This window comes from Phalacrocorax carbo, chromosome 25 (assembly GCF_963921805.1).
Source record: "Phalacrocorax carbo chromosome 25, bPhaCar2.1, whole genome shotgun sequence".
Taxonomy (NCBI): Eukaryota; Metazoa; Chordata; class Aves; order Suliformes; family Phalacrocoracidae; genus Phalacrocorax; species Phalacrocorax carbo.
This window is the reverse complement of record NC_087537.1, coordinates 7,249,790-7,276,839: the sequence shown is the minus strand read 5'-3', so window position 1 is coordinate 7,276,839 and position 27,050 is coordinate 7,249,790. Positions and strand designations below refer to the sequence as shown.

The 27,050-nt window shown below is 52.5% G+C and overlaps 1 long non-coding RNA gene across 1 annotated transcript; it reads right to left on the bottom strand.

The window, feature by feature from the left end:
• Window positions 1-333: 333 nt before the first annotated feature.
• Window positions 334-2,236, bottom strand: LOC135317197 (uncharacterized). Its single transcript, XR_010376272.1, has 2 exons — window positions 1,825-2,236; window positions 334-433 (listed from the first exon to the last, which is right to left on the bottom strand). It is a non-coding gene; the product is annotated as an uncharacterized LOC135317197 (long non-coding RNA).
• Between the last annotated feature and the right edge of the window lie 24,814 nt (window positions 2,237-27,050).

Here is a 27,050-nt window from a genome sequence, read left to right as displayed (position 1 = left end):
CTAGTCCTGAGAAGCCTTCCTGCAGCCAACCACAAAAGACCTGGCTGGATTTAAACCCCCTCCTTCAAGTTCTGGCCTGGCCCTGCCTGTGTTTCAAGCACTGTGCCCTTTTCCAGCTCTCTGGTGCTGCAGAAATAGGTAGCCGTGTCTGCAGCTGATGGAGAGACAACTTCCAGTGACAGCTGGTTCCTCAACGGGTCTGCAGAGGTGCGGACTTGCGCCTGGAAGGATGAAGCAATATGCTGGACTCTTGTGAAAGGATACTGCAACGCTATATGCTGCAGGTCTCTGCCAGGAGTCTGTCGGATCCAGTCCCAAGCGTAGCTGCTGTCGCTGATGGGTGCACCAGAGATGTGGCAGGTAAGCGTGACAGACTCGGAGACATCCCACACAGTGGGGCCGGAGGCCTCTGTCTGCACCTGAGAAAGGGCACCTGCAACCCCAGAAGACAAGGATGAACAGGCAGGAACAGCTCAAGCAATCGTATTATCTACCCAGCCACTTCTCCGGGAATCTGCTTGTCATCTCCATGCTCCAGCAGCTGCAAACACACAGGCTCACAAGCTCCTGCTCCCGTTATACTCTCAGAGTCGGGAGAGAACAACAGACTTCCCCTTTTTGGCAGGGAGCTCCCAAATGGCCCTCAGTACTTTCCCCGTTTCCCCTGCTCGCTCCTCAGGGAGTAAAACTCGAGGGCTGGACTGAGTTGACCTCAGCCATGACCAAAACCAGAGCAGGGCTATTTATACACCTCACCAGTTGGGCCAGGACTGGTACCAGCCCTACCAGGAAACAATGGAATCAGCAAAACTTGTTTCCAAAGCCAAAGCAGTTTTGAAGTCAGAAGAATGAGGACTGACATTACAAAGGGAAGAAGCAAGCAAAAGGGGTAGAACTTTGGGGATAGAACCATGTAAAATCTCCTTGTCAGAAAAAACACTTGAAACCTGTGTGCTATAACTACATGAGCTTTGAGCGCAGCACTGAAATCCTGTGGGACGTGCCTCCCTTCCAGCTCTGAGCCCAGAGCGGGACCCCAACAGAAGGTTTGTGTTAAAGCTCTGCTGGATTTCCCGTCTCCGTGCGAACGGCACAGAAGTAGCGGGCAGAGTCCCGGGGGTTCAGGGCACGCAGGAACAGAGATGACTCGGACCGGGAATTGTCCCGAGATGCCATGGCTCGACCTTGTATTGATGTCCCATATTTCTTTGTAGTACCCGAGAGTTCACTAATGTAGGACACCCACTCGAGACTGCCACCGGGAGCCTGACGGTACCACCGCACTGCATAGCTCCCGAAGTCGAATCCGGACCCGCGGCAGGAGAGGCGCACGGAGCCCCCGGGCGCTCGCAGCCCTCCGCCGGACTCCAGCAGCCTCACCTGCGCCCACACCCCTGCGGACGGAGAGCGCGGGCAGCCGGGCAGGGCGCGCCCACGGCCCCAGGACCTTCACCCGCCGCCCCGGCGCCCCCCGCCCCGCCACAGCCACGGCCGCAGCCGCCCCCCGCGGGGCTCCCGGCAACCCCCCCCCCCCCACCCCCGCGCCCGGGGCGCTGCCCCGCCTGCCCCCCTCGGGGCTGAGCCGCGCCTGCCCCCGACACTCGGGCCCGACCCGCTGCCCGAAAGCCTCCCGCAGCCTCTGCCTGTGCCGCCCGCGCCGCCCGCTCGCCGCTTCCCCGCTAAGGAAGGCGAGCGCCAGGCGACAGCGCGCCCGGCGCGGGAGCGGCCGCAGCCCCGGGGCCCCGGGCCGGGCAGGGCCGCCCGCGGGCAGCCGCAGCCCCGGGCCCGGCCCCGGCCTCGCCGCCCTCCCCGCCCGCCTCTCACCTGCCGGCCCCGCGGCCAGCCACAAGGCCAGGAGCCACGGCCCCAGCCCGGGCGCCATCGTGCCCTGCCGCGCCGGGGCCGGCCGGCGCCGACGGGCCCGGCGGGAGCCGGAGAGGAGCCGAGCGGAGCCGCGCCGGTGCCCGCTCCTGCCCGCCCCGCCGCCTCGGCCCCTCGCCGCCCCCAACAGACACGGCCCGGCCCGGCCCGGCCCCCGGTGCCGCGGCCCCTTCGGCGAGGAGAAGGGGGGCGCGGGGCGGGACGCGGGGCAGGGCCGCGGGCAGAGGAGGAGCGCGGCGCCCCGGCAGGCGGGGGCTCCTGGCCCTCGGCTCGCAGCGCGGCTCCGGCGCTGTCCCGGCTCGTCGCCCTGCCGAGCGCTGCCCCTGCCCTCCAGAGCCTGGAAAAGTTGGCTACCGGGAACCCCGTGCGGTTCAACAAGGGGAACGGCAAAGCCCGGAACCGGGGGAGGAGCTCCAGCTGCACCTTGGCCTTCCTCACCCCATCCCCACTCAACCTGGCAGCGTCCCTGTGCTGCTCCCAGGAGACCTGTCCCTGCTGCCACTGCCCGTGCAGTTCCTTCTTGCCCTCTAGTATGACCAGCACGTACTGACTCAGCCATGGCGGTCCCTTGCCTTCCTTTCCTGATGTCTTACAAATGGGCACAGAGGTCTCCTACACTCTGTGGAAAGCACCCTTAAAGATTTGCCAGCTCTGTTCCGCTCCCTTGTCCCTGCGGGCAGTTTCCCTGGGTGTCGCGTTGACCAACTCCTTGAACAGCTGGAATTTGGCTTGCCTAACAGTCAGGGTCCTGACTTTACTCTTTGCCCGTCCCATATCCCTCAGGGCTGCAAACTCCACCAGCGTATGATCACTGCAGCCAAAGCTGCCACCGGTGTTGACATCAGAGGGAGGCTTCAAAGAAGATGGGGCCAGGCCCTTTTCAGCGCTGCTCAGACACAGGTCAAGAGGCAATGCGCACAAAGGGAAACACAGGAGGCTCCTTCTGAACATTAGGTAACACTTTTTCACTGCCAGGGTGACCGAGCACAGGCGCAGGTTGCCCAGAGAGGTTGCTGGGCCTCCATGCTTGGAGGTATTCACAAGCTGTCTGGGCATGGTCCTGAGCAACTGGACCATGGTGGCCCTGCTTGAGCAGGGGGCTTGGACCAGATGGCCTCCTGAGGGGCCTTCCAAATTCATCCTTCCTGTGATTCTCTGAAAGACTCGCAGGCACATTCACATCTTGGCAGGCGATATGTGCCTGGGCAAAGGGGGAAACTGAAACTCAGGCTTTGCTACGTAAAGTCAGCTCTTTGCCGTGCAAGGAGGGAGGCAAGGATGCTTAGGACAGAATTACCAAGGGAATTTATTCTTTTACGTTTTAGCTCTGCGCATAGCCGTGCCCTTGACTGATACAGAGAAAAGCAGTGACTATTGCTCGCATAAGTGGAACGTACTTGTCCTACGCTGGGTCAGTACATGCTTCTTCCCGTGCAGGCGGTACAGACCTAGGGTCAGTGGGGTGTGAATCTTCATTCTTCTAAACCCATGTCCCGTGCAGGTGTGGAGCTTTAGCCTGGATTATGGTCCGTTGCAGTTCTGGCCATGGTTACATGCCTGGTTTCATTGAAGGGTAAATCTGCTATTGTTTTGCTGTCGGTATGGGGTGTTCTGAGTTGGGAAGAGCTGGCTAAGGTTGGGTCATCAGGTCACACCGACCCTGAGGTAAAAGCCGAGAGCCTCAGCTAGTGTTCATTCCTCTAAGCAAGGGCGACTGCAGTTGGCTCCTTGCCTTTCACAGCTACTGCCCTGATGACTTCCAGGAACAGCTTTCTATAGGACTGTTGAGGAAAACTCCCTTTCCTCTTTTGGCTACAAGGTTCAAAGCTGGAAGGCAAGAGAGAAACATGCAAGTGATAGAGAAGTAATTTAGGTGGGTAAAAAAGTAGCACGCAGAAGAGTCAGGAGAGCTATTCAGCCATTGTTCCGTTTTCTGCATTGCTGGCATCTGCTGTATTTACGGTCTCCTGTTAGGTCTTAGGATGTGTTGTTCTTCTGTAAAGTTGCAGATGCAGCTAGAGACATGTGTGATGAGGTCTACAACCACGTACACAAACCCAGAGCCTGGCTTTGGAAGGATGGGGAATTACATGCATCCCCATTTGACTGGTTGACTGGATGCTTCCTGGAGCCTGAGAGGCCAACTGCTGGCCACAGCCTGTTGCTGGAGGCTGTTCCTGGACAGAACGGAGGGGAGGGGAAGGAATTCAATCACATCCAAAGGCCACTGCTGGAGGACTGCAGGGGGTATACAGTGGCATGTTGGCAGCGCATGGGTTCAGGAAGAAAGTTGAGAGATCTTCCCCCCAGTCGGAAACCAAAGGATGCAAGAGTACTCCCAAAGCATTTCCAGCCCCCAAAGCTGTGGCTTAACAGCTCTGGCCGGCCATCAGGCCTGATGCTGTCCTTTCAGGCTCCCCAGAAAGGGCATAACAAAAGGGGAGCACAAGAGGAGCCAGTTTTGCTCCTAGGATGCTGGAAGAATTGAGGCTGTAATGGACCTCTGCAAAAGGTCTAATTTAACCCTCCTGCATGAAGCAGAGTCAACCGGTGCTGAGGAGGTGCACCGGGTGTGGCAGGGATGGAGTTTCTCCGTAGCAGCCTGTATGTGCAGCTGTGATGTTTTGTGTCCAAAACCATGTTGATAACACACCAGTGTTTTAGCTGTTGCTGAACAGTGCTTACACGGCGTCAGGCACTTCTCTGTTTCTCATGTTGCCCCACCAGCTGTACAGCTGACCACAACGGGCCAAAGGGATATCCCATAGCACATGAAGTCACGCAAAGCGATAAATGTGGTGGAAAGAAGGTGGAAAGGGGGATATTTGGAGTTAATGCATTTGTCTTTCCGAAAAAAACATTATGCGTGATGGAGGCCTGCTTTCCTGGAAATGCCTAAACATCTGCCTGCCAATGGGAAGTAGGGAATGAATTCATTATTTTGCTTGGTTTGTGTGTGCAGCTTTTGCTTTACTTATTTCTTTTCATCTCAACACACAGGTCATGTCACTTTTACCCTTCCGATTCTCTGCCCCGTCCCTCTACGGGTGACTAAGCGAGCAGCTGGGTGGGGTTTAGCTGCCTACCAGGGTTAGGGATGGTAGGCTGCCTACAATGTTCTCCAGTTCAGGTAGGAATATCTCCAAGAATGAACACTACTCAGCCTCAGGTATTTACACACATGGACAAACCCCCTCCACCACCACCATCCCCCACCCCACCACCATTTTCTTTTCCGCACTAAACAAGCCCAATTCACTCAGGATCTCCTCGTACGTCAGATGCTCCCTCCCTCATCTTCATGGACCTTTATTGCATTTGCTCTGGTACCTCCATGTCTTCCTTGTGCTGGGGGTGCAGAACTGGACGCAGCAGTCCACAGCCTCACCAGTCCTGAGCGCAAGAGCAGGCCATCCTTACAAGCAAAGAGTCAAGAAAAAATGCCGGAGGCCTGCATGGCTAAACAAAGCTAGGGAAAATGCAGGCCCACTGCTGAACAGATGGGGACATGGTGACACAGGACATGGAAAAGGGCTGAGGTACTGAATGCCTTATTTGCCTCCGTACCAGCAGGACCATCCTTCAGGAATGCCAGGCCCCAGAGTCCAGGGAGAAAGCCTGGAACAAAGAAGAATACCCTTGCACAGAGCATTCATCTTAATGTTGGATGCTTTCAATTTGGTTAAGCACAATTTCCACTTCACAAACCCATGCTGGCTGACAGGGACAGTGAAAGACGTAGGGGAAGTGCTCCAGGTGCTGGAGCAGAGAATTTCCTGCTGCCTGTGGCGAACACCATGGTAACAGAGGTTGTCCGCCTGCAGCCCATGGAGGCCCACCATGGAGCAGATATCCACCCTGCAGCCCGTAGGGTGAGCCCACACCAGAGCAGGTGGATGTGCCTGAAGGAAGCTGTGACCCTGTGGAGAGATCACACTGGAGCAGGCTTCTGGCAAAACCCACGGTCCTGTGGAGAGGAGCCCACGGTGGAGCAGGTTTTCTGGCAGGACCTGTGCCCCACAGAGGACCCACACTGGAACAGTCTTTTCCTGAAGGAATTCACCCCGTGGGAATGACCCAGGCTGGAGGAGTTTGTGAAGAACTGCAGAGCACGGGAAGGACCCACGTTGGAGAAGTTCATGAAGAGCTGTGTTCCATGGCTGAGAGCACACGATGGAGCAGGGGAAGTGCATGAGAGGGCAGGAGCAGCAGAGACAACAGCTGATGAACTGACTTCAACCCCTTTCCTTGTTCTCTGCATTGCTCAGAGGGAGGAGGTAGATAAGTCAGGAGTGAAGTTGAGCCCAGCAGAATGCAAGGGGTGTCGGGAAGGTGGTCTTAGATTTGTTCTTATTTCCCATTCTCCTGCTCTCCTCCAATTTTAAGAAATTTAATTAATTTCTCCAAGTCAACTGAGTTTTGCCTGTGACAGTAATTGCTGCCTCATCTCCCTGTCCTTATCATGACCCATGAGCCTTTCATTGTCTATTTCATCCCGCCCAGTTGAGGAGGGACTGATAGAGTGGCTTGGTGGGCACCAGGTGGCCAGCCAAAGTCAACCCACCACACCTTGTCTACTGCTTCTTCTTGATCGGCTGATCTGTAGCAGCCACCCACCACAAGGCCACCCACGCTGATCTGCCCTCTGTCTTTCCTAAACAGCCTGGCTCCATCCACTACAGTACTCCTGTAAGCTACCGCGCTGCACCTCCGTGATCCCAGAGCTCTACAGCCAAGCCGCGGAGGGGAGACTGGGCCGTGTTGTAGAGGAGCCCAGGCAACGTCCACTACACTAGACTTCACCGTGCAGCCTCTGGAGTTCCCAGAATAGATGCTCCTGCATCACAACTGGTCTCAGCCCTTCAGCCACGCTTCCCTTCACCACCTCGTACTACAACCACGCCACAGGTCTGTTTCCTGCACCTGCCATTGCGTGACACCAACCTGTGCTTAGCAGCTGCTAGAAAGAAATGCTGAGAAGTGGGTATTCTCTGTCAGTTGGTTTTTGGTCGACTCTGCTGCAGAGCTGCTCCAGCGTGAGCCTAGCAGCACAGTAATACACTGCTTCATCCTCTGGCTTTGCTGCCCGGATCTGCAGTGTGAACCTGTTCTGGGAGCCCTGCAATGATCCAGTGAAGCGATCCCGGAAACCTTCTCCATAGGAACCACCCTCATAAATCCAGTCCAGACTGCCACGTGAACCTTGTCGATACCAGTACATGTAGTAGTTGCTCATGCTGTCACCACTCATGCTGCACTGGAAGGTGACTCCATCTCCCTCTCGCACGGCCAGTTCCCTCTCGTGTTGCTCCAAGGCCACCTGGCCAGTGACTGCTGCAGTGAAGAAGAGCAAGCCACAATCACTCCAAGATTCAGCAAAGGTCAGGGCAATGCTGGTTGGGCATTGCAATGGCACTGGACCAGCAGGAGGACTAAATCCTTCTCTTTGAACCCAGCAGACAAAGATGGGTAGGGGCATAGAGCTGGTACCAGGAGCTGGGGAGGTGGGAGATGCCACATTTCCCTCCCTCCTTCTCCCTGTCAGACAGGGAACTGTTTCTGGTTTTCCCTTTTGAAGCAGGAAGGTTTTGCTCCTGGGGGACAAATCCCTTTGGCTTTGCCCAGCTGGATGGTGAGGAACCCAATCTTCTATTCCTCAAACTGCGCTGCAAGTGCACAGGGGGGACAAGGTCCTCTCACAGAAAAGTGGGGCTCGGGCCCTATGCTGACACCCTCGGCCTGCTCTTTGCAAGATGGGTCACAGTGCCCCATGAGCAGGGTGCCAGCCCAAGTGCAAAGCATTAGGCCCCGACATGTGGGAGTCGCAGGCAGGTGCCCTGCCTGTCCCCACACTGCAGAGGAGCCAGGCTGGACGGGGGGGCCTAGCTGAGAGCTAGAAGAGGAGGAGGGCTGTTGCAACCATGCTCCAGGCGGGTACATGGGGAGGTAGAGCTGGGGGAGAGGTCAGGCTGCAAGAGGTCAGCACAGCTCCACAGAGCCATGCAGAGCACAGGGGCATGCTCAGTTCCTGGGTGAGGGCATCACCCCTTCCTGTCACTTACCTATGATGGGCAATAACCCCCCGCACAGGACAGCCCACATGGCCAGGCCCGCTCTGTCTCACCCCTCTCCAGCTCCTCTCTGCCTGCAGTACAGCTCAGCCCACATCTTCTGTGTCTGTGCCTCTGTCCCTGCAGTCAGTCCTAGTCCCTCCTACTCACTCCCTCGCTCTATGACCACACTGAAGGTAGAGGCGGGGCTTGAGGACCACACGAAGTTGAAGCTGTTGGCGCTGTCTTGGGTGTCTCTCACCCTGCAGGGTGCAATAACAGATGCTTGCTTGGCAGGAAATCCTCTGGTGGGCAAAATGTGACATGTGCTTCTAGGGTCTCCCCCATCCTTCCTCTGAGGAAGGACAGGGGAGTGCTGCTGAGACTTTGAAGCCAGCCCTAGGAGTGGCACGAGGTCTTCCCACTGGACCCCTGTCCCTTGGCACTGCTGTGGTGCTGCTTCTCCTGGGTGGGACCCCCCTGAGCCCAGCTCCACTTGCACAGGACACCCCTAGCCAAATGTGCTCCTCACACTTGCTCCCTCCACTTGCTTCCTCAGGCAGTAGGGGCTGCTCAGCAGAGCACGGACACTCCCTTCCCTGTGCTCATCCTCCACACTGGGATCCCAGAGCTCCCCCTAGCACCACAGGATGGGACACCTACTGAGGCCTGACACAATGTCACAATCTGACAGGTACCACCATTTTGAGGAGCATTGCCCACTCCACAGTGGCCCTCCACAGACTGTCTGAACCCTTCCCCTCCCCTCCCTTTTCATGGGAGAACCATCACGGCCCCCTGGGGAGAGGATCCAAGGTGGGTGTGGGAAGGGGGATTGCAGAGGGTCGAGGAACCCATTGAAGCTGGAGGCCTGAGGTGGGAAGAAGCAGCCGGAGGATGCAGAGCCAGGGTGGCCTAAGGTGCCCTGGGTCACTTGGAGATGCCCGGCATGGTAGGACATGCTGGGTTCTCCACGGCCCTAAGCGCATGGAAGGCTGAAGCTCTGCTGCACGACACCCTCAATGTTCTCCTTGATGGGGTTCCTCATAAAAACCGATGCTGGCCCTCAGTGTACATGCAGGAGCACATATGTGAGCATGGGGAAGGTGGGGGACAGTGCGCTCTATTACCGCACCCTGCAGGGACCACAGTGAGAGACACCTGGAGGGTGGCCCAACAGCATCATCTTTGTCCTCTCCTGCTCCCTCCTCCAGCATGTTCACAGGGGTCAGAGCCCATCTCAGTGGCAAGTCAGGGAGTGGGCCGTGCCTGGGTTCAGAGAGAGGGTGGGTCTCATCGTGGCTGGGTGCTGCCTGTGGTCCAGAGATATCTGAAACCCAAGAAGAGCGGATGTGTGGGCAGGGAGGAGCTGGGGAAAGAGGAGCAGGAGCTGCTGTGGCCGTGTGTCACACCTTGTGCATGGTGTCATTTCCCGTCGTTGCTAAGTGGACTGGAACAGTTGGAAGGGCCCTCTGCAGGTCATCTCTTGCAAGCCAGCGATGTTTCAGTCTGTGCCCATTGCCTCTTGTCCTGTCACTGGGCATCACTGAGAAGAACCTGGCTCCATCTTCTTTGCTCCTTCCCTTCAGGTGTTTCTATGCGTTGCTGAGGTGCCACCAGAGCCTTCTCATCTCCAGGGTAAACAGTGCCAACTCCCTCCTCCTTTCGTAATACGAGAGGTGCTCTACACCCTTCTATCATCTTTTTGGCTCTGCACTGTGCTCTCTCCAGTATGTCCATGTCCCTCTTGTACTGGGGAGCCAAGAAATGGACCCAGTACTCCAGGTGTGGCCTCACCACTGCGAAGCGGAGAGGAAGCATCACCTCTGCTGACCTGCTGGCAATGCTTTGTGTAATGCAGCCTAGGATGCCATTAGCCCTCAGGTGCACATTGTTGGCTCATGACCAACTTGGTGTCTACCAACACCACTACATCATCTTCTGCAAAGCTCCTTTCCATCTTGGTGACCCCAGTGTCCCCTGGTGCCTGAGAACCTTTCTCCCCAGGTGCAGGACTTTCACGTCCCTTGTTGAATGCATGAAGTTCCTGTCAGCCCATTTTTCCAGCCTGTTGAGGTCCCTCTGGATGGCAGCACAACCCCATGGTGTCTCAGCCACTCTTCCAGTGTTAGTGTCCCCTGCCAAATTGCCAAGGGTCCACTCTGACCTATCTTCCAGAGGCTATTGCAGGGACATCATTGCTGCTGCCAACCAGGCTCTTCCATTACGATTTGCTGGCACAGTTCATGCATGTTGTGGGTTAACCCTGGCAGGCAACTAAGCACCATGCAGCCATTCACCCACTAGGCCCTCAGCACCATGGGGGAGAGAATCACAAGGACAACAGCAAGAAAACCCAAGAGTTGTGATAAAGACAGTTTAATAGGTAAAGCGAAGCTGCGTGCGCAGGCCAAGCAAAACAAGGAATTAATTTCCTACTTCCCATCGGCAGGCAGGCGTTTAGCCCCTTCCAGGAAAGCAGGGCTTCATCACACATAACAGTTACCTGGGAGGAGAAATGCCGTAAATGTGAATGCCTCCCCACTGCCGCCTTCTTTACCCAGCTTTTATTGCGCTCATGATGATATCAGAAAGTAAATGGAATTTTCCACTAAGCAGTAACAATGAACCATGTGAGCTTGGCAAATCAGAACTGGGCGGCCAGAGAAGGGAGTTGAGAGATAGGGAAGGATTTGTTTTACGACCATATCCCTGAAGAAGAACTGAGAGACTGATAAAAGGGAACATCCTGCCTCAGAAGACACTGAAAGCTGGGTGATAAAGTCTATAGTCAAGGCGAGCACCTAACTGGGATGTTGGTAAGAACTGAAACTAGGTGTCCTTTAGGTGAACTATCTTCATGATAATACTAAAAATCACGCCCATAGGCCAGAAACACCCCACTCAAATAAGCCCCTTACCATGCATGCTCAGGGAGTAAATTTAAAGGGAGCTGTACCTTTAAGATGAAGTGAGAGAGAAACTAGCCAGTGATCATCTGGAGGGGCAGCGTGTTTGTGTGAATATTAGCTGTTACTGACACACTTAACTGTATGGATACCTTGTAGTTTCTTATGCAGGGTGCTGGCTTTGTGGGTTACCACCTAGCACCCATCTTTGCACAAAGTGAATTGAATAAAATACCTCTGCTCTGTGTGTACTTTGGCATTTTGCACACTAGACACATGGACCCGCTTTTTGGGAAAACAATGATGCCGTATGGTATGTAATATCCGTTTGGTCAGCTGGATTGAGCTTTCCTGGCTGTGTCCACTTCCAGCTTCTCACACACCCCCAGCCTACTTGCCTCTGTGGCGGTGTGAGAAACACAGGCGGGACTGACACCGTTCAGCAATAGCTAATACATTCGTTTGTCATCAACACTGGTTTGGTCACAAATCCAAAACACAGCACCATGCAGGCTTATAAAAAGAAAATTAACTCCATCCCAGCCATAACGAGTACAAGTCCGCAATAATGTCATGGAATAAAGGGTTCAGGCCTGGGCAGAGCAGGTTATTGCTACAGCTATAGGGGAGAGCAGAGAGCTGCGGTAACTACCAAAGTGGGGCGGTTAGAAAGTTTATGCACCCTGGACTTATACAACCCAAAACTATGTCACACAGGCAGCATATGGTAAATATCAACAGTGACTGAAATCCTCCCAATCAGAAGACTCTGGACAGTCCATCCTTTCACAGAGTCCACTCCTTTGCTAATCGGATCACGCTGACTGCAAGACCATTAGCTGTGAATGTTTCTTGACTAGTGAGGCTTGCAAAGGCCTAAGACAATTAACTCCTTTGCTTTGTCAGTGTGCTGTGAGGAGGAGGCAGTGATGGAGCTGGGGTTTGTGCAAAGGGATCCCCCTTCCTCTGGCTGCGACAGCCTTGAGGGGTTTTGTTGCACTAGTGGGGCAGGCTTGCTTTAGGCTGGATCAGTGCAGGAGGAGTGACAGCAGCTGAGACTGGTTACCCAGAATAACCTGCCCTCTGCCCAGGACCCCCCTGATTTTCCTCCAAGAGAGAATCTGCTGGGTGAGCAAGGCTGGGGGAAGAAGCTAAAAGAGCATGTCCGTGAGCAGACGGAGGAATCATTCTCCCAAGGGTTGGTGGGACGGGGATGTCAGCTTCTGTTGCCTTCCTGCCTGCCAGTTCAAGCGAGGCGCACGATGAGATGGTGCATAATGAGATGTGCAAGAAAGCACCCTGCAGCTTCATGGGAGCCTGCGAGGGCAGAGCAGGGTGTCATGGTTTTGGCTAGGAGAGAGTTAATTTTCTTTACTGTAGCTGTTATAGTGTGATTCGGATTTAGCATGAGAATAACCTTGATAACACACTGAGATTTTAGGTGTTACTAAGTAGGTGCTATGTGTTGCTAAGTAGTACTTACACTAGTCAAGGACTTTCCCAGCTTCCCATGCTCTGCTGGGTGCACAAAATGCCTGGAGGTGAGGGAGCACAGGTGATCCAAAGTGGCCAAAGACATATTCTATATCATATGACCTCACACGCATATTAACTGGGGGGAGGTGGTGGGGGGAAGCAGCCGCTGCGATAGCGGGTAGTGGGTGGTGAGCTGTTGCATCACTTGTTGGTTGGTTGGTCATGCCACTCCCGCAGTGTGTGAGGGATTTTAGATGGTGTATGTAGGGCCAGGATTGAAAAATGACACGTTGAACACAGCTGTGAGAATGCAGCCTTGAAGAAGGGAACTGGCAGGATTGTAATTGAACAGTATGTTTTTGCAATCCGGGAGCCGCTGTTAGCCAGCAAAGCACGCACCTGGCAGGCCTTGTTGCATGTGCTGGCCACCTGTGCGGCAACGTCCACTCAGTACTTTTCCACTGAATCTGCTGAGGGTATAAAAAAGTGTGGCTCAAAGCGGAGCGAGGAGAGAGGACACAGAGCACGCTCGATGAACCACAGGGGATGCCCCGAAGGTGCCGCGCCTTTCTCCCTTCTCTATGGCGACCCTCCTGCTCAGCGGTGTCTCGGGCGTAGTCAGGTTGGTAAGACTCATAAAAGGAAAACAATGTGCTAGTAACTGCTTATGCCAGGCTATAACAGAGCAATAAATACTGTTGTGCTTTTTAAATAGCATGTGTTGGGTGAACTTTGTGCATAGGAATCCTGCGAACCTGTTACAGAGGGGCAGAGGCATTGCCCTCCACATCAAGAAATCAGTACAGTGTGAAGAGCTGTCCCTGAATAATAACCACAAGCAGGTTGAAAGCTTATGGGTAAGAATCAGAGACAGAGGTAACAAAGGGATCTTTGTGGTTGGTGTCTACTACAGTGTGCCTGATCAAGGGGAGCATGCTGACAAAGCCTTCTTCCTCCAATTCCAGGAGGCTTTGCGCTCGCAGGCTCTTGTCCCACTGAGAATGAAGAAAAAAGAAGGTTAACAACATGTTCATGGTTTTGTGTGTGCCTGTGGGAGACTCTGCTGCTGCTGCTGCTGATGCTGCAGCCCCTCTGTGCCTGTATCTGGGAAAAGTCAACCCAGACTAAAGTCTGGGAAGACACTTGTCTTGTAGAAACCACAAGATGTGGCTGGATTAAAGGCCCTCCATCAAGTTCTACCCTGAACCTGCCTGTGTTTCAAGCACTGTGCCCTTTTCCAGTTCTCTGGTGCTGCAGAAACAGGTGGCTGTGTCTGCTTTTTGCTCTTCTGTTTGCTGAAGTGCTCATCATCTCATTCTGCTGTGGCTTGGGATGCTTTTCCAACAGCAATGGCCATGTGCCTAAGCTGGCAGATGGCCAGAGTGTTGCTGTTGTTCTGTGCTGCTGTACTGGACCTGGTCCATTGTATCTCTCAAATTCATAGGACTACGTATCCTGTCAGTTAAATTTTATTTTATGAGCTTATTAGGAAAGAAAACAAACATGTCAAGCAAGGGCTTAGTCCCATTTCACAAACCAGTCTAACATGCGACCTCACTAATTTGTCACTTAATTAATGAGTTTTCTAATGCACAAGCTCTCTAATTCATAACTCATCAGTCACAACTCATAACTTGTGACCCAACTTGTACCTCACAACTCCTCTCTTGTGACTAGCAACTCATAACTTGCACACATAACTTAGCAGATTCTGAAGAAACTGCCAGACAATCGATATGCAGGGATTATAGCTGCAGGAGACAGCAAGCTGCAGGTGATAAAGACTTCACAATGACCTTTAGTCCTCCTTAGCCATTGTGTCATGCCTATGCCCAGGCTTCCCTCCCATCCCCTGCCTGCCAGGACAAAAGACACGGTGTGGAAACAAACCCCAGCACTCCCACCTCCTTGCCCCACACCCGTCGTTTCTGCACCATAGAGCTATCACTCCCTACTTCCCTCCCAAATGCTATTATCTCCTCTCATCTCTTGCAGCTTCTTGATGCCCTTGTTTCCTGCCTGGCTGCACAGCTGTCCAGCCTGGGGACCAGTGCCACCAGGCTGTGTGCCCAGTCTGCTCAACACTGAGGAAACAGCAGGGGTTGGCGGTAGAAGATGCTGGGGCAAGGATTAGCTCTAGTTCTCAGGAGCTGGGTGTCCTCATCTTGCTTACCCTGGATGGGAAATAAGACCCATGGACCCAGTAGCCCACATGGCCAGGATATCTTCCCCTCTCCTTCCCCCAGTTTTGACCCCAGTTTCCCTGCCTGTGCCCCTGACACCCCTGCCTGGACCAACATTGCCCTACTCTGTGCCCCAGGAACTGCCCCATTATGCCCTTGGCACTGGTCTGGCCTGTGACAACCCTGAACCCAAAACCCAAGGGATGGTAAAGATACAGTAGTTGCCATTGCCAGGGCACCCTTGGGTGTCTTTTCCTTTCATTCCTCCCAGCCCTCCAGAAGGTGGACTTCAGCTCCAGGGCAGCAATGCCCAGTGTGCTGCAGGTATGGTTGGCAGTGTGGCGAAATGTCTTGTGGGTGATGCCATGAAAAGCTGAAATCAGAACTCAATAGTCTGAACAACTCTTCAGCAGGTATTCTTTATTGCAGCGCTGGACGCACAGGGGATCACTCCTCCTAGTGTGCGTGCCCCGCACAGGGCTAGTTGCATAACTTATACAAGCTTTACATACATATTCATTAGTTTTCTGAGAAAAGAAAACTTTTCCAAGAACTCATTATCATATGCAACTGTCCTTTGCCCATAACTGTTGGTGTCTCCGGGTGGCTGTCAGGGGTCTCTGGGTGAAGGATATACTCTTCCTCACCGTGTCCGCTAGTTAACTTTTGCTTTCGTGCAAAATCAGTTCTGAGATCACGTATATCCTGTCCTTGAGGGATGGTCTGTTCTCGTTTAGTGTTTTGCTCTGCAGTTCCTTATCTTTATGGTTCTGTACATCTGCTTCTTCTAAGGTCAAATGTCGTCATCATGAATTTTTGTTTAGGCGCTTCTTGTCTTTAAGCCTTTCTGACTCCCCCAAAGGCACAAGATTTAGTCACAACATTCTAACTCTATCAATCCCTCCTTTTCTTTTTGAGGGCTTGTAGCTTACCTGCTACAAGCGCCCACATTCGCTTGTAAGGTTCCCCCAGTAATTAGGGCCTGTGCATGAGTTCGTGCAGTTTTTAATACTGATTGGTTTTTGTTTCCATCATTTCCCCCCAAATCAAACCTACACCTGTCCAATCAGGGTCCTAGGTTTTTTTTATTATTATTATTCAAATATTTTTGCCACTTGAGAGGGGTCATCCCGGTATCCCCTAGCTACCTCTTTGCAGGCATCTGAATCAGTAGTGGAGTAGGGTACTTTTACTTTAGCCGGTCCTCCTGCCCCTCGTAATGGAGCTGGGAGCTGTGGAGCTTTCTCTGTTCTATTCCTGGTCCATGCTGTAACAGGCGTAAAAGCACTGATTGCTCCTTCCTCCACGCTGTTATCATCCGTTTCAGATAACAGTGATGGATGAGGTGGAGACTGATTAAGGGGTGAAGGAGACAATCCTGAATCCTCGGGTTGATCCTCTATCTCCTCCATTTTCTTTCTGGGTTTGTTATTTTCAAATATCTCTGCTGAATACTATATGCTGAACAGCACCTCCTTATTTTCTCCTGCTCCTTCTTTTCATTTCTTTTTTCTTTTTCTAAAGATAAAACCAGGGGATCTTCTGGTGAAATATTAATATCACAATCTCTCTGCCACTCCGGATGGTTCTGCAAAGTGGAAAACATATCCGCATACTTAAACTCATCCCACTTTCTTTCCTTAAAAAACCAACATCAGCTGCAATACAGTGCTTTCTTATTCACACCCCCACCCAGCGGTCTGCCTATACCTTTTCCATGTGCTAGGATACATCCTACGGGGCTTTTCTTTTGATCCCCCCCCTTCCATTTTCTTATTTATGAGGCACACAGGATGTCAATGTGTACGTAGACAGCACAATATTGGTCTGTAATAAAGTTAACAATCTCTTTCTTCCAGTCGTACCCCTTGTGGGAAAGCAGAACCACAGCTCAGAACTGCACACTCGCTTTGCCGCTATGCTGCATCTGTCACTCATTCATTCACCAGCCACACTAGAGTTAACTCAGCTCATTCATGCTTAGTCATCAATTTTACAACACCAGATGGGTAAATCCAAATTCAATGTCAATAAGCCAGTATCTGAGTTCAGTATCAATAAATCCTTACCACCAGAAGTACAAAACTTATGCAGGTAACATAAGTGTACCAATACCAGATGTACATTACTGCCAAAGTATGAAGCCTAACCCACGCCGTACCCATGTACTAAATACCAGAGTACACCACTCAAAACGAGTGTGCACGAAACCAGAAGTACAAACACATAAAAGATTTGTACGCAATACAGAACAACCAAAGTACACTACCCAACATTTTACTGCAAATTTGGAACATGAAATACTGTTCTTGTTGGAATCTGATGAGCCATGCAATAAAGTAGATATCTTTGGTCTACTGAATGAGTGGCTTGCGCTGCTGTTGTCACATGGTGGGACATCTCTGGTGGTTTTACCTCCAACAGCACTGCCATTCTAGACCTGTTCTCATGCCCATTATTCGTTTCACTTGCCACTATAGTGGTATTACTAATTACAGTAATTGCTCTGTACAGAGAAGTCTTTCTGCCTGCCAGGCTGCCCTGGGAATGGGATGGAGCAACTAATCCTCAGAACCATTTCCAGGCAGATGAAGGACAACGTGTGTCCTTCATGATGAAGGACAAGAATGTCATCAGGATTCACCTAGGGAAATACTTCAGTGGGCTCCAGTCCTGTTTGACATCTTCCTTAATGCTCTGGACGATTGGACATTGTGCACCCTCACCAAATTTGCAGATGACACCAACCTGGGAGGAGTGGCTGATATACCGGAAGGTTGTGCTGCCATCCAGAGGGACCGCGACAGGCTGGAGAAATGGTCTGACAGGAACCTCATGCAGTTCAACAGGAGGAAGGACAAAGTCCTTTGCCGGAGAAGGAACAACTAAAGATGCCATGGAAGGTTGGGGACTACTCAGATGGAAAGCCCATTCTCTATAAAGGACCTGGAGGTTCAGGTGGACAACTTGAGCATGACACAGGAATGTGCCCTTGAGTCAAAGACAAGTAATGGTATCTTGGGCTGCACCAGGGTGTATGTTGCCAGCGGGCTGAGGGAGGTGGTTGTTTTCTCCCTATTTGGCACTAAAGAGCCAATATCGGCAGTCCTGGCTTCACTGCCTGGGTCCCCAGTACAAAGGAGATATGAACATACTGGAAAGAGTCCAGTGAAGGGCCACAAAGGTGATTATGGCACTGGAGAGAGAAAGATGGTATGGTTTTCTATGGAAAAAGGAAGGCTTAGGGGGGATCTCATCAACGCATAGAAATAACTGAAGAAAGGGTACAAGGAAGGCAGGGATAGGCTCTTTTTAGTTGTGCCCAGTGATAGGTCAAGAGGCAATGCACTCAAATTGAAACACAGGAGGCTCCTTCTGAAAATCTGGAAACATGTTTTAACTGCCAGGGTGACCAAGCACTGGCACAGGTTGCCCAGAGAGGTTATGGAGCCGCCATGCTTGGAAATATTCAAAAGCTGTCTGGGCATGGTCCTGGGCAAACTGCTTTAGGTGGTCTGGCTTGAGTGGGTGGGATGGACCAGATGACCACCTGAGGTGCCTTTCAGTGTCAACCATCTTGTGATTTGGTGAAAGGTGCAGAGTCACAGTCACAACTTTGTAGGTGATACGAGCCAGGGCAAAGGGGAAAACTGAAACTTGAACTTTGCTACTCCCTGATGATTCCCAGAAACAGCTTTTTACAGGAGTGTTGAGGAAAACATGCTTTCCTCTTTTGACTACGAGTTTCAAAGCTGGAACTCAAGAGAGGAACATGCAAGTGATACAAAAGCAATATGGGTGGTTTAAACAGTAGCACATGGAGGACTTGGGAGAGCTATTCAGCCTGCCCATGTTAGCTGTATTTATGGCATCTGCTGTATTTATGGTGTTTGGTCTTCTGTTAGATCTTAAGGTTCTTCTGTAAGGTTGCAGGCACAAGTACATTCACATGTACAGGTTGTACAACCCCATACACAAACCCAGAGCCTGGCTTCAGAAGGAATGAGAATAACATGCATCCCCATTTGACCAGTTGACTGGCTCCTTCCTGGAGCCTGAGGGACCTACTGCTGCCACTGCTTGTTGCTGGAGGCAGGGATCCTGGAGACAGCAGAGGGGAAGGAATTAGCTCAGGAAATGATTGGTAGAGGCTCTCCCTTTCTCACTCATAGGGCTGGTAGCTTTTGCATGCAACCCACAAATTACAGTATTGGTGAAAAAAGGTTAACAGTATGCGTGTTAAGGAGTGCAGTGTGGTTGTGCTAACAGGAGAAGTCTTGCCCATCAGAGACATAAGGATCCACACCACAAGTGCTCTGCAGTTGGTGTAAGCATGTTTTGTGCCCTACTGTACTGCCCATATCACCCGATCTTCATGCCTGTGCTAGGCTGCACACATCCCTTGTTGCAGGATGAACTTAGCCAGTTAATCATAACAAAAGAGCCTGGAGGCAGCAACCAGTTGTCAGTAATGTGTGGAGGAGACTGTGGTGAACCAGACAGTGCCCATGCAGCCCACAGGCAACCATATTGTAGGAGACAGCCACACTGCAGCCAATGTAGGACCCAACATTGCAGCAGGTGGAGATGACCTGGAGGAACCTGCAACCCACAGACATCCCACACTGGAGCAGGCTCCTGGCAGGAGCTGTGGCCCATGCAGAGAAGCCTAGACAGGAGCAAGTTTTCTGGCAGGAACCATTGCGCCCACACTGTAACCATAATTTCCTCAAGGACTCCATCCCAAGGAGATGACCCACACTAGAGCAGGAGAAAAGTGTGAGGAGGAAGGAGTGGCAGACACAAAGTGTTATGGACTGACTGCAATACCTCTTCCTCGTCTCCCTGCACTGCTTGGGGCAGGGAGCAGGTAGAAGTGTCAGAAATGAGGTAGTAAAGTTGGGCCTGGGAACAAGAAGGGGGCCCGGGGCAGGGGGTGGTGGTGGTGTTAATTTTGTCATAATTTCTCATTATCTTACTCTATTTTTAATTGTCAATATATTAATCCCCCAGCCTGTTCTTTTTTGCCTGTGATTGGTAAGTGATCTACCTGTCTTTATTTTGACACAGAAGCTTTTTCATCTTATTTTCTCCCTCTGTTCCACTGAGGAAGGGGAGTGAGAGAGCAGCTTGATGGGCATCTGGCAGCCACCCAAGGCTAACTCACAAGAGGGGCAGCGGCAGCTAATGGTATCCTGGGCGGCACCAGGAGGAGTGTTGCAAGTAGCTTGAGGTGGGTGATCCCTCCCACCTATTCAATGCTGGTGAGGTCACACCTGGAGTACTGAGTCCAGGCCTGGGCTCCCCACTACAAGAGAGACAGGAACATACCGGATAGAATCCAGCAAAGGGCCATGAAGACAATTAAGAGTGTCACGCATCTCTCCTATTAGGAGCGGCTGAGAGAGCTAGAACTGTTTACCTTGGAGAAAAGAAGGCTCCAGGAGGAATCTCATCAACGTATAGAAATAGATGAAAAGAGGGTGCAAGGAAGATGGGGCCAGGCTTTTTTCAGTGCCTATGACAGTACAAGAGGCAATGGCAACAAACTGAAACACAGGAGGCTCCATCCAACATCAGAAAACACTTTTTCACTGTCAGGGTGACCAAGCACTGGCATAGGTTGCCCAGAGAGTTCTCCATGTTTGTAGTTATTCAAAAGCCATCTGGACATGCTCTGATGCAACTGGCTGTAGGTGGCCCTGCTTGAGCAGGGGTCTTGGACCAGATGACCTCCTAAGGTACCTTCCAGCCTCAACAATTCTGTGAACACAGGGCTGCATGGGCATGCCACGTACTCCTGGTGTGGAAACCTCCAACTCCTCCACTGCCCCACTCCACGTAGCTCGGATGGGCAATGACCCCATGCACACATGATCCCACATGGTCAGAGTGGCTCCTGCTCATCTCTCCCCACCTCCTCTCTGACCACTGACCTACTCTGTTCTGGCTTCACACATCTTTGGACTTGTGATGCTGCCCAGCCACGACTGGCCTGGGCATAGCGGGGTAAACGGAAGCAAGCAACTCCCATCACCACTCCATGGGGACAAGGGACAAAGTGCAGAAATGATCCCTCTCATACCACCTTCCTCTACTTTCTGTGCCGCAGAGCTCCCTGTCTCTACAATCCCTAACCACAGGTATTCATTCCCTCCATTTCTTGCAGACTGTTATGCCTTCTTGTTTCCTGCAGGGCTGCCCAGCTAGGGACCAGTGCCACTGGCTGCATACACTGTCCATTCCATGCTAACAAAGAGCGGGGTGGGCAGTGGGAGATGCCTGTAGGGAAGTACTGGGGCTACAGGGACATGAACGGGTCCTCAGGAGCCGGGTCCCCCCATCCAGCATATCCAGGATGGGAAATAATGCCACAGACACAAGAGTCCACGTGGCCAGAACAGCTTCATCTCACCTTCCCATGGCATTCCCTACTTTCACCCTGTCTGTGCAACTGACACCCTTGCCTACAGCGACATCGCCCTACTCTGTGCCCCAGAAGAACCCCCATTACGCCCTTGGCACTGGTCCGGCCTGTGAGAACCCTGAACCCAAAACCCAAGGGATGGTAAAGATACAGTAGTTGCCATTGCCCTTGGGTGTCTTTTCCTTTCATTCCTGCCAGCACTCTAGAACATGTACTTCAGCTCCAGGGCAGCAATGCTGTCGTGGTTTAGCCGGCAGCTCAGCCCCACACAGTTGCTCGCTCACTCCCCCACTGGTGGGATGGGGAGAGAATCAGAAGGGTAATGCTCGTGGGTTGAGATAAGAACAGGTTAATAATTAAAATAATAATTAAAAAAACCCGAAAACAAAACAAAAATGCAATGGAAAGGAAAACGAGAGGTGTGAAACCCAGGGAGGTGGGGGAGGGGGGAGAAGGATGAACCACCAAAACAAACTGCAGCCGCTCACCGCCCGCCTACGCGATGCCATGACGCTCCCAAGCCGCAAACTGCCCCCCCTTAATATCCTGGTCATGGTGTCACATGGTATGGAATGAACATGCCATTGGCCAGTCGGGGTCAGCTGCCCCCACCATGGCCCCGCCCCTCCCAGCGCCCCCGCCACACGGCAGGGCGTGGAAACTAGAAAGGTCCCCAACCACCACAGACACTACACTGAAGAGAATTAACCCCTTCTCAGCTAAAACCAGCACATTCTCCACCCCTTATTCCATATCATTTACACCATGCCCAGGTCCCATACTGTCATGGTTTCAGCTGGGATAGAGTTAATTTTCTTCACTCTAGCTGGTATAGTGCTGTGCTTTGAAATTAGCATGGAAAAAAAACCTGTTGAGATAACACACAGATGTTTTGGGCTGTTGCTGGGCAGCGCTGATACTAGTCAAGGACATGTCCAGCCTCCCATGCTCTGCTGGGGGCACAGGCAGCCGGGAGGGGAGGGGGCACAGCTAAGAGAGTGGATTCAAACTGACCAAAGGGATATTCCATATCATGTAACGTCATGCCCAGTATGCTAGCTGGGAGGGACTGGCCGGGGGAGGGAGGGAGCAATCGCGGCTGGGGGACGGGCAGCGTCGGTCGGCGGGTGGTGAGCGGTTGTATCGTTCGTGTTTCTGCGTTTTTGTTCCCTGTTTTCCCTTTCCTTCCTTTTCCCTTTTATTATATTAACATTACTGTCATTATTATCATAATCATTTATCATCATCATTCTACTGTAGTTATTAAACTGTGCTTATCTCAACCCACAAGTTCTTTTGCTCGTCCGATTCTCTTCCCCATCCCACAGGGGTGGGGGGGGGGGGTGTGAGCAAGCGGCTGCGGGGTGTTCAGTTGCCAGCTGAGGCTGAACCACGACACGTACCATCCAACACAACCTCACCAACCACCACCCCTCCCCTTCCCATCCTTTGACATCCTACACAGACATCATTCTCTTAGTTCATGGACCTTCCCTGTAAAATGCCCATTAAAATGTCCATTGAGTTCACCCAGTCCATGACTCTGGGCTCCATCTGTTGTATCAGTCTTTCAGGGTGGGAGAGATGGTGTGTGGCGTTGGGTTGCTGCATACCGAGTCAGTCATCGTTCCATCACTGCTGCACTTTGCTTGTTTCACAGTTTATCTTCCATGGCTTGGGAGGCTCGTACTCCGGTATTATTGATAAAACACAAAGGTGACACACAGTATTATATAGCAGTTTGCATTGTGCCATTCAGTTCATTGCCTGTTTTCACCAAAAATCAAATCCCCTTGAGGCACACATCGGACTTCTCCGTCCTCCCGCATCACCCACCAAGTGCACCCAAGTCCTCGAGCAAAAGCAATCCCACGAATGGGTTTGCCTTTGCCTGAGGCAGGAAGGACCCAGACTGTGTTGCCCAGCGTACTTTCCACATGCGCTACAGGGACTCCATCCCCTTCCACAGTACGTAGGATTTCTGACTGGGCAGGGCCAGCTCGCCTGGCAGATCCCCTCGTGTTGACTAACCAGGTGGCTTTTGCTAAATGTGTATCCCAGTGTTTAAATGTTCCCACCCCCCCATTGCTCTCAGCGTAGGGCAGTGGCATGGGGGGCAGGAGGTGTTTCCAGCCAGCCAGTCGTTGTTTCTACCATTGTAAGCACGTGGCGCTTGCCTTGGCGGGTCTGTGGGAGTGTGATATAGTCAATTTGCCAGGCCTCCCCATATTTATATTTCAGCCATCGTCCCCCACACCACAGAGGCTTTACCCGCTTCGCTTGCTTGATTGCAGCGCACGTTTCACATTCGTGGATAACCTGCGCAATAGCGTCCATGGTCAAGTCCACCCCTCGATCACGAGCCCACCTGTATGTTGCATCTCTCCCTTGATGGCCTGAGGTGTCATGGGCCCACCGAGCTAGAAATAGTTCACCCTTTTGCTGCCAGTCCAGACCCACCTCAGCCACTTCAATCTTGGCAGCCTGATCCACCTGCTGGTTGTTTCGATGTTCTTCAGTGGCCCGACTCTTGGGGACGTGAGCATCCACATGCCGTACCTTTACAACCAGGTTCTCTACCCAGGCAGCAATATCTTGCCCCAGTGCGGCAGCCCAGATGGGTTTGCCTCTGCGCTGCCAGTTCTGCTTCCACTGCTGTAGCCAGCCCCACAGGGCATTTGCCACCATCCAGGAGTCAGTAGAGAGATAGAGCACTGGCCACTTTTCCCGTTCAGCGATGTCTAAGGCCAGCTGGATGGCCTTTACCTCTGCAAACTGGCTCCATTCACCTTCTCCTTCAGCAGTTTCTGAGACTTGTCGTGTAGGACTCCATACAGCAGCCTTCCATCTCCGGTGCTTTCCCACAAGGCGACAGGACCCATCAGTGAGCAGGGCGTATTGCTTCTCATTTTCTGGCAGTTTGTTATACAGTGGGGCCTCTTCAGCACGTGTCACCTCCTCCTCTGGTGATATTCCAAAGTCTTTGCCTTCTGGCCAGCCCATGGTCACTTCCAAGACTCCTGGGCGACTGGGGTTTCCTACTCGAGCCCGCTGGGTGATCAGTGCAACCCATTTACTCCACGTAGCATCAGTTGCATGGTGTGTGGAGGGGATGTTTCCTTTGAACATCCAGCCCAGCACTGGCAGTCGGGGTGCCAGGAGCAGCTGTGCCTCAGTACCAACCACTTCTGAAGCAGCTCGGACCCCTTCATATGCTGCCAATATCTCTTTTTCAGTTGGAGAATAGCGGGCTTCGGACCCTCTGTGTCCCCAACTCCAAAACCCTAGGGGTCAACCCTGGGTCTCCCCATGTGCTTTCTGCCAGAGGCTCCAGGTAGGGCCATTCTCCCCGGCTGCGGTGGAGAGCACATTTTTTACATCTTGTCCTGCCTGGACTGGCCCAAGGGCTACTGCATCAACTCTCTCTAGTTTAATCTGTTCAAAGGCCTGTTGCGCAGGGCCCCATTTGAAATCATTCTTATTCCGGGTCACTTGATAGAGAGGGCTTACGATCAGAGTGTAATGTGGAATATGCATTCTCCAAAAACCCACAACGCCCAAGAAAGCTTGTGTTTCCTCCTTGCTAGTTGGTGGAGACATGGCTGCTATTTTGTTGATCACATCCATTCGGATCTGATTATGTCCATCTTGCCATTTGATTCCTAAGAACTGATCTCCTGTGTGGGTCCCTTAACTTTGTTTTATGGCAAAACCAGCTTTCAGAAGGATTTGGACTATTTTCTCTCCTTTCTCAAAAACTTTTTCTGCTGTGTTGCCCCACACGATGATGTCATCAATGTATTGAAGGTGTTCTGGAGTGGAAAGCAGGGCTCCATCACATGTAATGGTTACTTGGGAAGACAAATGCCATCACTCCAAATGACCCCCCCTTCCTTCTTCTTCCCCCAGCTTTATATACTGAGCATGACGTATACGGTGTGGAATATCCCTTCAGTCAGTTTGGATCAGCAATCTGGGCTGTGGCCCCTCCCTCCCGGCTTCTTGTGCACATGGCAGAGCATGGGGAGCTGGAAAACTCCTTGACTGGTATAGGCACTACTTAGGGACGCCTCTCAGTAGAAGTGCATAAATGCTCATCTTCCTGTACGTGTGGGCAGAGTGGCCAGGGCCCCCCTGTTGTGGAAGTGCTGAGAATGCCCTTGGCTGAGGGAGCCACAGGTGTTGCTGCTGGAGGAGGGACAAACCCAGAAGGAGCATTTCAGGCACAGGAAGAACAGGCCCTTTCTCTTCCCCGCTTCTTCCTTTGCTCCCCCAACAGAGTCGTTACCAGCAGCCCTGTTATCTCGGGGCTGGGAGGTGCCTTTGTGACACTCTCTCACTCAACAAACAGGCAAGTCGGTCTCAGCATGCAGCTCCGCTACCTCATCCTGATTGCCTTTCTGGGGCAGCTGCTGGGTAAGTCCTGCCTTTTCATAAATGAATACGTCCTCTTTCCTTGTGGAAACTCTCACCAGTTCTTGACTCAGCCATGGCGGTCTCTTGCCTTCCTTTCCTGATGTCTTACAAATGGGCACAGAGATCTCCTACACTCTGTGGAAAGGGCCCTTAAAGATTTGCCAACTCTGTTCTGCTCCCTTGTCCCTGCGGGCAGTTTCCCTGGGGATCCCATTAACTAACTCCTGGAGGCCCACCATGGAGCAGATATCCACCCTGCAGCCCGTAGGGTGAGCCCACACCAGAGCAGGTGGATGTGCCTGAAGGAAGCTGTGACCCTGTGAGAGATCACACTGGAGCAGGCTTCTGGCAAAACCCACGGTCCTGTGGAGAGGAGCCCACGCTGGAGCAGGTTTTCTGGCAGGACCTGTGCCCCACAGAGGACCCACACTGGAACAGTCTTTTCCTGAAGGAATTCACCCCGTGGGAATGACCCAGGCTGGAGGAGTTTGGGAAGAACTGCAGAGCACGGGAAGGACCCACGTTGGAGAAGTTCATGAAGAGCTGTGTTCCATGGCTGAGAGCACACGATGGAGCAGGGGAAGTGCATGAGAGGGCAGGAGCAGCAGAGACAACAGCTGATGAACTGACTTCAACCCCTTTCCTTGTTCTCTGCATTGCTCAGAGGGAGGAGGTAGATAAGTCAGGAGTGAAGTTGAGCCCAGTAGAATGCAAGGGGTGTCGGGAAGGTGGTCTTAGATTTGTTCTTATTTCCCATTCTCCTGCTCTCCTCCAATTTTAAGAAATTTAATTAATTTCTCCAAGTCAACTGAGTTTTGCCTGTGACAGTAATTGCTGCCTCATCTCCCTGTCCTTATCATGACCCATGAGCCTTTCATTGTCTATTTCATCCCGCCCAGTTGAGGAGGGACTGACAGAGTGGCTTGGTGGGCACCAGGTGGCCAGCCAAGGTCAACCCACCACACCTTGTCTACTGCTTCTTCTTGATCGGCTGATCTGTAGCAGCCACCCACCACAAGGCCACCCACGCTGATCTGCCCTCTGTCTTTCCTAAACAGCCTGGCTCCATCCACTACAGTACTCCTGTAAGCTACCGTGCTGCACCTCCGTGATCCCAGAGCTCTACAGCCAAGCCGCGGAGGGGAGACTGGGCCGTGTTGGAGAGGAGCCCAGGCAACGTCCACTACACTAGACTTCACCGTGCAGCCTCTGGAGTTCCCAGAATAGATGCTCCTGCATCACAACTGGTCTCAGCCCTTCAGCCACGCTTCCCTTCACTACCTCGTACTACAAGCACGCCACAGGTCTGTTTCCTGCACCTGCCATTGCGTGACACCAACCTGTGCTTAGCAGCTGCTAGAAAGAAATGCTGAGAAGTGGGTATTCTCTGTCAGTTGGTTTTTGGTCGACTCTGCTGCAGAGCTGCTCCAGCGTGAGCCTAGCAGCACAGTAATACACTGCTTCATCCTCTGGCTTTGCTGCCCGGATCTGCAGTGTGAACCTGTTCTGGGAGCCCTGCAATGATCCAGTGAAGCGATCCTGGAAACCTTCTCCATAGGAACCACCCGCATAAATCCAGTCCAGACTGCCACGTGAACCTTGTCGATACCAGTACATGTAGTAGTTGCTCATGCTGTCACCACTCATGCTGCACTGGAAGGTGACTCCATCTCCCTCTCGCACGGCCAGTTCCCTCTCGTGTTGCTCC